General features: G+C 39.7%; 1 protein-coding gene across 5 annotated transcripts in view; it reads right to left on the bottom strand.

Moving 5' to 3' along the window:
• Positions 1–11,106, bottom strand: part of chd7 (chromodomain helicase DNA binding protein 7) — a 69,668-nt gene extending 58,562 nt beyond the window's left edge. Inside the window, exon 1 of one of the 5 annotated variants that reach the window (XM_042109251.1) lies at positions 11,088–11,106. The gene's annotated coding sequence lies outside the window, so the exon portion shown is untranslated. Of the gene's footprint in view, positions 1–8,013; positions 8,103–9,018; positions 9,491–10,571; positions 10,845–11,087 lie in introns of those variants that run through there. The other 4 variants (XM_042109224.1, XM_042109260.1, XM_042109232.1 and 1 more) reach the window with 4 other exon arrangements.
• Between the last annotated feature and the right edge of the window lie 1,820 nt (positions 11,107–12,926).

Raw genomic sequence — 12,926 nt, forward strand, 5'->3', positions numbered from 1 at the left:
TGTAATCGCAGGTATCTGTGACCTAACATAGTCAAGTGGAAGTGTAGGATCATTGTGACACCCTCTGAATGCACGCCAAGTTTCGTGGAATTCCGTTCATGGGGGGCCACACAATAAATTAATTTATGTTACTATACACCAACTGGCCTGTAGGTGGCCGGAGACAGTTTTCTGTGAATATCTCGAGAACCCTAGGGCTTAGGAGGTCCACCATTTTTTTGTATGTTGGTCTTAAGGGGGCATGTCAACCCATCCCATTACCACTTATTTCATGTATAGCGCCACCTAGTTAAAAATTAAAAAGCAAAAAATTAGGTGTTTTCACCACAATATCTCTGGCTGACATGGTCAAAACTGCACGAAATTGAAAGTGTAGGATCATTATGACACCCTCCGAATGCATGCCAAGTTTTGTGAACTTTTGTTCATGGGGGGCTTTACAATAAAATTATTTATGTGTACATTTAGTGACCGTACAAGAATTCCCGGGACACTGAAAGACCGGGGTACACGAAACTTGGTGGGCATGTAACCCCACATGGATAGCATGGAACCATCGTTTTTCGTTTTGATCTGTAGCCCCCCCCGCTGTACTGGACCCCCTGAAAGGAGGGTAGGGCAGACACAGTTTTCTGTGAATATCTTGAGAACCGTAGGGCCTAGGATGACCAATTTTTTCCATATGTTTGCCTCCAGGGGTCATGTTAACCCATTCCATGTGCACACATGTGCATAAACAGATACACACGCACACACATACATTCACAGTAATTATACGTATGACACATACTCACACAGTAGACATATGTACGCATGCATGCACAAACACATACGCAGGCAAACACACAAGCACGCACACACACACACATAAACATAAACGTGTACACGCACACATTTCAAGAATTTCTCAGAATTATGAACAGGCAAGATGGGGGTGGGGTTGTATAAAATGAATTTTAAATGTGAAATCTATGAACTAATCATGTTTTGGTACTTGTTGTCTAGCAGATACCAGTGAGAATTGAGTGTGGATAATGCAATTTAGTGAGAGAGTTAGAATCATATAGGCCTTTCAGCGTGATTTATTTTTGTGGAAAAAATGTGCTGGACTGGGCGCCGGTCATATTTTGTACCGCTCTGCGGTACATCTAGTATTGACTAGCTGTCAGCCACCAAACGTAAAGATTTTTACTCCCCAGTCCCCACCCTAAGACAAAAGGGACAGTGACTACTTTTACATGGACATTTAATATTTTGATATCAACTTAATTAAGACACTGCTGTGTAAATAACATTTTCTGATTGCCTTAACCCAAATAAGGTCATAGTCCAAATAAGCAATAATCAACTTAAAAGTGCAGTCAGGGATTGTACACGATTTCAAGCCCATACATTTCTTTGTCCAATTCAGCAATCATCTCTTCATGACTTCTAGCTGCCCATTCCATAAGTACACTGTAAAAACGGTCTCTATAGGCAGCCCAGGCTCTGAAAACTGGAAACAAGGGGTGAGGTAACCTTTCTGGTGTGTTTCGTTTGTTTCGTTTTTTACACAAAAGCATCTGCCAATAAATGTTAGCAAACATAAACACAATGTCCATGTAAAAGTAGTTAGTGTATTTTTGTACTAAATTTGCATACACCAACCTCCACTCCCTTTGCAGAAGAAGTTTGGCCAATATGAGGTATCAATATTGCGATTTAATATGAGATTATTTTCTAAGCTCTTAATCTTCTGTATTATTCAACAAAGACCAGCAATACGTCATTGTATGACCAACACAATATTAGACAAATTAAACATATAAACTGTTCTTTCCTTGAGGCCAGGTATGACATTAGGTGATGCATGAATTGATATGAACGACATATTTTTATCTAACTACTTCAATCACAGTATATTTGTAAACATGCAATAATTATCATTATGTGCTAAGGGGGAGGTGGGGCTGCCCCTGTCAAATATATATGTGCTCCCTCAGATTTTAGTTGATGGGACACAGATTTAATTTATCCCCGTTTTAATAACTTTTTTGCTATTTCATGTAGATATGGTCTTCTTTCATTGTGACATAAAATATTTAGGGATACACGATGATATCGCCCTGACATCGCTATCTGCCGATAAAAGCTTCATAACATAATTATCGGCATCGACCGATATGGACATTTCTGCCAATGTGCCTGGCCGATAAGGTGGTCTGTTAATTATGCGCACGAGAAGCAAATGTTTAAGCCATCAACATACTTCAACAGTGGCAGTATTTTCAAATTCTGGAAACAAATGACAAAATTGCTATTTGCAGGGCTTGTACCAGTGATGCGAAGAGGGGTAAAACGATACTTTTTTAAATGTTACCAATTTAATTACACATCTTAAGAGCCATCATCCTGAACTCTACAAAGCACTAAGCCAGAAAAAACGGCACCAGCTAAAACCGTGACATGACCGTGGCGAAGCTTTTGTTTACAATGCAATCAGTTTCTAGTGTGTAACGTTACCTAAGGTTAGAAAGCTAGAGTGGGTTTCAGGAAGTCCAGAACGAAGGTTAGCTGTAAAGTTACTAGCCGACGTGTTGTAGGTCTCATTCACTTTACTCTATAGACTGACAATTTAAGTTTACAGGGTTACAGCTGCATTTCTGTTCATTTGAGAACAATGTGTCGTATCGTCAACAACACAGTTCTTGGGGAACTGTCTTGTAGGCTACTGTTCAAGTATGACATTTACATGTTCATGTGAAAATTTTAGGCTACTTAATAAATGACTGAATGCGATCGGTTGAGGTGTTTACAAACAGAATAATGGCTCAATCGGATTAAAAATGCCTCAATATTCTACTACGTGTGAGTTAATGAATATATTTCAGGTTGGCTCAGTAAGATGAGGGTTGCATTCAGCTTATGGGCAGTTTAGTAGCGCTAACAAATGTGATGGCGAACGTCAACAAGTTCATTTTTTGATTCATTACTTAGGGGCAGTTTACACGAAACCGCCGGGTGAATTTTCTCTTACCGCTTTCATACCTTTAACGACACCGGCAAGAAAAAACCTCGCGTGTACTCACAGAGGTGTAACCGGCTAAATGTGCTGTAGTGCATATGCCAGACCAGTCGATGGCGCCGCTGTACAGAAGCTTTACGATAATTTTGCGTGAATCGCGTAGAAGAAAATATTGTTGAAACAGTTTGTTAAGCCAAAGAATGTCTAATAAGGGCTCTGGTTAAGCAGTCGCATGAAATAAGGAGATTAGACAATTCGGTTTTCAATTCAACTGTTAAACTAATGAAGTTAATTTTCAAGGTATGTGACTGCTATGTGAAATTTCAAATGCTTAGCCTACGCATTGCATTAGGTCGAGCACCACTGGAGAAAACACTAACATGCAGTAAGCTAATGTTTAACTAAGTTAAGCTAACGTGTGCTTCTAATTTAGCCACTAAAGGCTGATAGGCTACATTGTGCACATAAATCATGACAGGGGAAAGAAAAACATTTTAATATGATAAATAAATGGTTTGGTTTGTTTTGAAAAGCAGCATGTCAGGTCGAGTGCCGTGGCCGAGTTGAGGCTATGTAGTCATAAAGTTGCAGGCTTTGCACCTACAGGCGTCTACACGGCGAAAGTTAGCCGGCGGTTTCAAAAGTTCCCACTTCGGAAGCCGGTTTCAAAACCTATTGGTTTCAGTCTCCTAAACTGCCGGCGTCGTGTACACGCAAGGCTTAACCGTTAACAAAACCTCACCGGTTTCACAAAAACCGGCGTCGTGTAAACGGCACCTTAGCCAGCTGACTAGCGAAAAAATCCATAGGCTTTGCACTTACCAGCCCCTAGGCTAGTGTCCTGAAGCAGTGAGGGATGATAACTGCAGCATTTAACTTTATGGCTCACATAATTGTATTCTGACAAACAGAAAGCAAAACCTGCTTCTAAATTAAATATCAAAAAACACTGCAATTAGGTTAGTCAACCATAGCTATGAAGTTTAGTTAATTTTGACTACTGTATGAAACACGGTTGAGTAGCAGAGAAGAGTAGACACTCCTGGGAACACGTTTTTGTTTTATAATGGTAGTTCAGAGTAGGCTTAGGCCTTGGGAAGAGCATGAGACTACCATAGATTAAGTTAACGTATATCATAAAACTTCAGGGAGTCATTTTATTTATTTTCCATTCATTCGTTTTTTTATTGAATGTTTAACTTTATTTGGAAAATTCAATTTTACTTAGCCTACTGTAAACTTTGTCCATTACATCTTGATCATTGATACATCTTACATCTCGATCCTACTGCTGTTCAGAACTCCTCTCTGGATTAAGATAACGTCCACTTTTAATTGACATAACCGTGGATGGAAACGCATGCAGATGCACAATTTCTTGTGCGATTGAGCTGAAAGGAAACTAGATGTCCATTTTGGATGTTTTCATCAGACAGAGGACACTGCCTTAATACACTATTAACAGCGGAGAAAATATAGGCCTATCTGGAACTGATAAGTGACCGTGCAAACAATTAACAACATATAGACTATAAGTAATGTAAAGTTTGGGTGATGAAGAAATCTAAACAAACATTTCATCCTCCAGCGCAAATGTACTTAAACGACAAGTCCGACAGCCTATATTATTTTCTACGCAGGCACACTTTCTAATGAATTAAGCATGTTAAGAGTGCTGCAACGAAAAGCTGTTCTGCTGTCGGGTAATCTAATTAACTATCAACAGCCAACGTTTTAACAAAATGTAAAGTTTCATTTCAGTGTCATTTTCACACCTCAAAATAATAAGACTGTAGCCTAGTCCAACCCCGAGTATAGCGGACAACTTGTATTCACTGATTTTATATCACACTTTGGAGTTTTTTTGGTCTTGTGCGCAGTCTATTGACTGTGAGACCAGCTGGGAAGAATACCCGCGCAGATGGCACTAATGTCCCCGGTATGCAAAGATACCTACCTGCCTAGTGGCCAGCCTCAGGAAACGTGTCTGATAAGCTCTCCATCAGTCAAGAGGATTTGTATGCAATGAGGAGGGATTGACTCTCATACAGGCGTCCACGTTCTGTGGTTTTACCACACTGCAAACTTATATTTTTTTATTAACCATTTAACTGAGTCCTAATCGGTTAAAACTATTCCTACCAGTTATCAATTAAATGGTGACTTAAACATCCCTCATGGAAACCCAGCTAATGCCACAACAAAACAATATGCATCTTATTTGGAAGCATTTAAATGATCACAGAAGCATTACCATTATGAAGATCTACCTGAACGTTTAAGACCTACGGCATCATATTTTAACATATCGAACCCTTTTTCAAGGTTTAAAATTCATGTAAAAAGTGAAACCTTCTAGACTTAAGGCCCTACTGAAACCATGGAATTGTATTTGGCAGACAGTGCTCTAGAGGTAGGGATGTCACTGAGGAACATAGCACTAAAGCATTTAGTAACAGTATCAAACGGATGCACATGGATTTAGAAGTTAGCTGGACTTCCCTACTTAAAGGAAAAACTTGACCAAGACGGTAGTCCAAGTTGCAAGGTTGGTTTTCCGCCTGGGAACGCTAGGGGGAGCGGGGAGACACACCATTTTTACCGGAACATGTCTTTTAACCATCCAAATGATTTCTAAACGTGTTTATTAAGTTGAAATAGTTGCCAAGTTCTCCTTTAAAAAAAACTGCCCAGCTGCAATTTTGAACATTATTTAGTCATTCCAACTAGACATATTTTTTCTTCACAATTTTGTCAACAATAAACTAGTGCTGGGCGGTATACCGGTTCACACCAAATACTGGTGTATATTTTCACTATGATATGAATTTAATATTTTCAATGTTGCGCTTCTAAACACGCATGGTGCAACTGCGGGGCCTGGTGAGGGTAAACATTAGTGCTCTGGGGCCGGTCACACAAAACACCTTAAGTTATTCCCCTTAAGGCTTAATTTTTATTTAAGGGACACAGAATATCTTAAATGGTTTCCTTAGTTAAGGAAAAACGCTAAGGGATTTACTGCATTGAAAGGGATTTTCCGGCACAAAAATTCTATAGTTTTCACGGATATTGTTCAACAGCTGTAACTAGCTAGCTAGTAGGCGATGCCGTTAGTTAACAATCCACCAAACAGAGTAAAGCTTAATGATCTTATCATTCATCTTACCTTTATAATATTCCCTGAAATAATTCAGGTAGCAAGTAAAGCATGTTATAGACATGAACTGAACAATACTTGCTGGCTAGTTAGAGATGATCCTGATTGTCATCAGGATAGGTCTATTTGACAGAGTAAGCATATTAGCAGAGATGTTCTATTTTCAATTGTCAAAAGTAGTCAAAGCCCATATTAATGCAAATTCTCTTCACTAAGTCAAACTTGTTTTATATTTCCTTTTTAGATTTACTTGAATACTGTGTAATGTACCTGGGCTTGAACTTGAGGCAAAAGTATAATTTTTGCAAGTTGCACTACTCACTAAAAGTTCTGTAATTCCACTCTCAACCAGTAGAAAATGCTGTGAACACCTGATGCATAAAAAAAAAGAAAAGACCGTCATATAACGTGAAAATTATCATACGCCCAGCACTACAATAAACCATTACCACCCCCAGCAATAAAACAAAAAAAGCAGCAGAATCACACTATCGAAAAGCAGTGGAAACCAGTCTGCAGTCCCATCGGTGTGTGCAGCAAGCCACATTGGTTTTAGAAGGAAAATAAACCAATGTGGCAGTGCCAAAAGAGAAGCACATGGTGACAACAAAAGAAAAATGACCTGAGGGGAGAGGGAAAAGATGAAGGGTAAAATGAAGACAAACCAAGTCAGCAATACTGCCATCAACAACACTTCATGACCATTTCAATACACTTTACCAGTCACTGATTAACTAATCCCTCTGAATTTCCCCAATGCACATTGAGCTCCTTAAAATGGAGGTGAACCATCACCACCAATCAGGCAAGGGAAGGCACTCAAAGACTGTCAAACACACATCACTAGTAGAACTCCTTTTACTACAAAGTACAACAGCCTCTAGAAAAAACGTTTCACACGAAGCCATGTCTGCAGCTGGCCATTATTTAGGCTATGATGCTCCTCACTGTAGATAAGGCTTTGGTGTGTTCATGCTGTAGAGTACATTACAGCACAAAGCCAGAATCAGTGAGACAGGATGTGAGGACATAGGGGAGAGGCGGGGGTGGCGCTGTCCGGTCACTCAGTATGTGTGGGGATCTGCTTGCTTTACGCATGGCTGCTCTGCTAATGGATGGGTTTTCGCCCTCCCTAGTAGCACACTAAAATGTGCATCTGAAAATGTGTGTGTGTGTGTGTGTGTGTGTGTGTGTGTGTGTGAGAGATGGTTGGTGAGATGCAGCTACACAGAATAACTGTGGCTACATTTTGAGTTTAACCGGCAAGAAACATCAACAACTTTCAAAGGCTCCCAAAGACCTGAGTCCATCAGAGTTGGTAAAGTAATCTGGACAGAGGGGATTCATTAAAAACTTTCACATCATGGAGTACCAGCACCTGACAGCGCTACCACAAACGAAAAGCAACTAAATAGCCTAGTTTATCAGTGGGATGAAGATAACTCCTGTTCTTACTTATGTCTCATACAAGACTTGGTTGCTCTGACCATGCTCAGAGATCAGTAATTACAGAAAATACAGGTATGAACCCACTGTTTATCATTGTGTTTTGGGAGGGGAATGGTGATCACAAAAAAAGAACACAAATGAGGACAATGCAAAGACTAAATGTGGTAGGCTACTTTACTCATTTGAGAGTACTATTCCATAAGGGAGTGGGGGAGTGTGGTGACTAGCCCAGAAGGAGAAAAAAGAAAAGGAAAACAGTTTGCTTGTTCACCTGAGAAGAAATGTCCCTACTTTTCAACCTGACAGTCAAATTGTGCCTAAATCTAAAAGGAAGATCAGAAAATGGACAAGTGGGGTTCAAGTATTCCAAATGCACTGATGGGACAACAATCGGCAATACCTTTACAAATAGCACAGATTTGCCTCAAGCTCATACTGTGGTATTTCCATGCATGTTCCATAGATGTGATCCATCGACTGCAAGGTGGATCTTTTGTCCAGTATATTTTTTTCCATTTTATGTTCTGAATGAAAAATTACTGGAGCTAAAAAATAAATATACAGACATTTGTTATAGTTTAAGATCAATTCTGTAAATAATTAATCTGTCAGTAATATCTCTTCTGCTTATTTGGGGCCTTTCAGAGGAAACATGCAGGCTGACTTAAGCCATTGGATCAGTAGGTACGTTTAATCAACAACTAAAATAGCCCGACACCGAAGCATAGTCAATTCAGACAACGCAAACTCGCCAAGGCCTAGCAATAACTCGTAGTATACTCCTCTGTCTATTAAGCTTGCATGCTTCATTTTAGAGGCAATACAAAACGCCCGCGCCTTTACTTCGCCTTCCAGTCATGGGAAACTATACAACAAGAAACATTTCATTCTCTTACTTAGACTTTGTGAAAGAGGGATATTGTTATTTCCAAGAATACTGTCCAGGGATTTCCAGGAATATTGTACTTCCCAAGGGAAAAGTAATTCAAACGTTAATTCAAGGTGTTTTAAGACAACAATCCAACAGATTTAACTAGAAACGAAAAAGTAAAGATCTTCGAAGCATTTCGCTGATACCCATTCGGTTAATGTCGTATGGCTACTGTCTGATGCCTAAACAAACGCAAATGGCAGGCGATCTAGAGGCGAAAAGCCACAATGCCTCCAAACATTTGCTCCGCCATACCGGCCCCGTATCTATTCATTGAGTGGCCCGACAGACATTAAAAGCTGCCATCTTAGGTTAAAGACTTCTATGTGAAGGGAGGGAGACTCGAAAGATAATACAACGCTACTGCAAACTATCAAAAACGTCACAAACCAGCGTTTACAAGCGTATTCCGCATTATCTGATCTGAAACTCGTATAAAACAAACGAATAAAAACACAGAAACCCCAAACTTACCAATCATTTCGGAGTGAACTCGCAACTTCGCAGTGGCTAGCGAACGTTTGGTTAAGTTACCACATGATCAAAACAGGCCTATGTAAGGTACATCGCCATGAATTTAGATTCGCTTTCCATCTAATAATGGTATTCAGCAGGTGTTTTGCTCAGTTACCGTGTTGAAGTAGTTAACTATCAAACCACAAACTTCTCCGACTTTCCAGGTGCAATAACGTTATGGCTAAACAAACAAAACCATAAACTTTTACAAACGCGGAAATATAATGGGGGAAAATCGGCCAAAGTTATACCAATTTACCCCAACGAAGAATCCTTGATATAGTATACTTCCCGTTCCTTTTAAAAAGTGGTAATGCTAACATTAGTAGAAACGAGGGCCACATACGGAGGTTGACCAACAAGGCAGCTAGTTGTAAGACAATGCAGACGACGGTACCGTTCTGTTCCAGTGCCAGCACCAATGGGGGCACCTCCAACTAGCTAATTACCATTGCGCACGTTTTTGGTCGGAAGCGCACTTCTTTCAATCAGAGAAACAGCTGCGTTAAAGACTAATGTTGTACAGTAAAATTCGTTAGAAACCACTATTCTGGCTTCCTATAGCGCCCTAATTACTCTTTAGATAGTAATTCCAGACTTTTAATCGAAAATAAGTAGCTAGCTCAAATGATTGACCATCTGGCCTCAAGCAACCTTCCCCTATCTATATTGTCCTCCGGACGAGCTACTTTCCGTCCCAATGGAACCGACTCGGTCACTTTGCCCGGAAAAACACCCTCCTTTTAAATATATATATATATTTTGTCATTATCGAATTCAACTTCTTTGCGCTCATGTGGAATTCGTGTTGTATTTTAATACGAACTGTAGATACGGAAGGTCGGGATCTCCCTCTACTAACTCATTGAGCAAAGCCAATGACTCACCTCGACGTTATAACCACCTCGTGTTTCTACCAACACACAATTAGCTTGCTAACGTATTGCCACATCCAACAAAGCCTTAGTTCCAAACAAAGTTTCTTTTCCATTACAATGCTACATGAAAAGGCATTAGTATTCATTAGTTCCTGACCATGTGAATCGGTATAGCATATTTATAAGCCAATACTTTAACAAAACTAATAGGGACTCCTTTGCCCTGTACAATAGCACTGTCGCTAACTAGCTTAGCATGTGAGCAGACTATGCATATTAACTTCGACCATAAAAAAAAATAATTGGTGTATATCGTAACTGTGCGGTGTTTGTAATTCTTACACCCATTTTACTTCGTTTAAAATGTGTGGTGAAACAAGAATAAACTGAGAAAATAATGAGCCTCAGACAAACAATGTTACCTTGACTTTTACTTAAAAGATCAATACCGTTAGCTATCTCACAACTATGTTGAAATGGAAAGATTGCGTTACGGTGCAAAACTAATAACGATAACTTTCACCTAGTTACATGACACATTAATAAGAAGTAATTATTAACGTTAACAAGTTCACCTAAACATGAACGTGTAGACACAGGCACAACGTTTACGTTAGCGATAAGGTTACTTACCCTTATGGGTCAGTTTAGGGGTTTTCGCAAATTAACTCCTTTAGTACATCCAAGAAAATCCTGGTGTGTGAACAGATCCCCGAAGTATAGTTCCCGTCGTGTACGCCGTCCTTTCCAACACAGACTGTTTCCTTTGTGTTAATTTCACCCAAATCGAGTTTAATCAGATCGATCTCGCGTCCTCTCCACTAGACACTCGCTCACCTTCCACAGGCAGGGGGCGCGTTCATGGCTTACTGGATAAACATGGGTGCGCGTGAATGACCCTGGACGGCTATGGCGCATGTGCGCGTGTTTTTATCATCATCATTATCATTATTATTGCTGTTGTTTTCGTCGGTTTGGTTGTTGTTTGTATGCTAACTGACATATAGATTAAACTATTGGCATAAGTGTAATGTTTGGTAAGGCCCCTTCTGCATACTTAACTTAAGCAGCAATCCAAGCCGTCATGAGAAACTATATTTAACGTTAGGCCTATCAATTAAATTAAATATTTGTTCTTCCAAAACCTACCTTAGGGCATTTGGCTATGAATGACTTCTAAACATCATTTGCCAGTCTAACGTCTGCACATTCGTGTGGTCTGGTTTAAACTTTCATTGGTAGTGTGATTTTCCCAACCTTTTCACCTACAAGAAACAATTTTCAAAACTTCCATAACCCGGATGTCCCTTAGCTCGAGCACTATTTGCTTATCACTCATTTAAAGGGACATACACTCTTTACCCTCAACTGCAATCAACACTATGGCACAATTTACCACTTTTTTGCTTGCTTTTATCAGTCAACTAGCTTTAGTATCATCTTACAATTACTTTTGATGTGATGTGTGTTTCAAACTGAACACGCCACAACAATGAAAGATAACTGTCCATAGCATAACATTCGCGATTATAGGTAATGTTTAGGCCTATTGTCAAAAAGCCATTAATAGGCCTAAACATTACATTGCATCATACATTTGCTGATTTGAGTTATTGGTTATGTTCGTAAATTCCTGGTATTATCTGAAAATACATAAATGACATCAGATCAGATAAATCATCATAAAAATTCTTGAGAATAATCCTTATAGGTCTATTGGCTTGGTGGCATGTTTGTGAAAATGTGGCCGGAAGTGAGGATGTTAGACACCAAGATAACTGCAGTCAATTAAGGATAGGCCTATTTTAGCCAGTCTAGCATCAGCTGAAGCATCTAGCATCAGCAATGAATTGAGGCAGTACTTCCCCACTCTCTCCAAGTCTATGGAGAGTAAAAGTGATTTGCAATTTCCTCTTGACACAAAGCAGTCTGTGGGCTGCATTCGGTGAAAACAAAACCACATGGTTATTTGTTAATTGAAGGTATCATACAACTATTATTTTTTCAGTATATTTTAGTTTTTTTTGCCTTTGTTTACATAGGACAGTGAAGACTGACAGAATGTAAGGGGGAGAGAGAGAGATGGGAGGGAATCGGGAAATGATCGTAGGTCGTATTCAAACCGGGGACCCCATGAGCTATTGGAATTGAGCATGGTATGAACGCTGTGGCCACTTACGTCACAGCGCCCTCTATAGATGTCATTCAACTATTCTGACGAGCTAAATAAAATGGCAAAAGTGTTACAGCTTGAAACTGATGAGAGCTGAAGTTGAGTGAATGCCCCTACCCCTACCCCTACCCAACTCATGGAAATATGACCCAACCAAATGGCCAAATATCCTGTGACATTATTGTAATTCACATCAGTTGTCCATGTGTTTGTTTTCACCTAGTTGTCCCAAACCATAAGTGGATGTGATATCACTCATACCTCTCAGTGCAGTGGTTCCCAAAGTGTGTGTGAGTATTAAAAATATAACTATAAAAATTGGACTTGCTGTGCTCCAAGCATAGTGCCCATCCATCTCATTAGCTGAGGTTAACATTAAAATACAATTATTGAATAAATTCTATTATGGTTGTCAAGCTGTTCTTTTGTGGTATTATGCTTGTGTTTCGATAGGCCTATTAGTGTGCATGCGCTGTTGCGTGCAACGTTTGTTTACTTGTACCACCTCCAGGGATAGTGGGGGTCGCAAGTCACTGGCATCGTTATTTTGGGGAACCCCTGCACTAAATGCTGCTCCCAGAATGATTTAATAAACACATGCCACATCCACAAACAGCGATCATTGGGGTCAAAGCAGAAATTCATGTCCCTATGGACTGAACTTCACAAACTTTTGCATCCATCCAAAGATTAATAATTCAGCATGTCAAATTCCATGTATTTTGAACCCTTTTCACAAGAAAGACACTGATTTGTCCTGAGATAGTGAAATATATCAGTTGCAGAGCCTCAATAGATGGAAGTACACAGAATAT

The sequence above is a fragment of the Alosa sapidissima genome, chromosome 1, assembly GCF_018492685.1.
Source record: "Alosa sapidissima isolate fAloSap1 chromosome 1, fAloSap1.pri, whole genome shotgun sequence".
Classification (NCBI taxonomy): Eukaryota; Metazoa; Chordata; class Actinopteri; order Clupeiformes; family Clupeidae; genus Alosa; species Alosa sapidissima.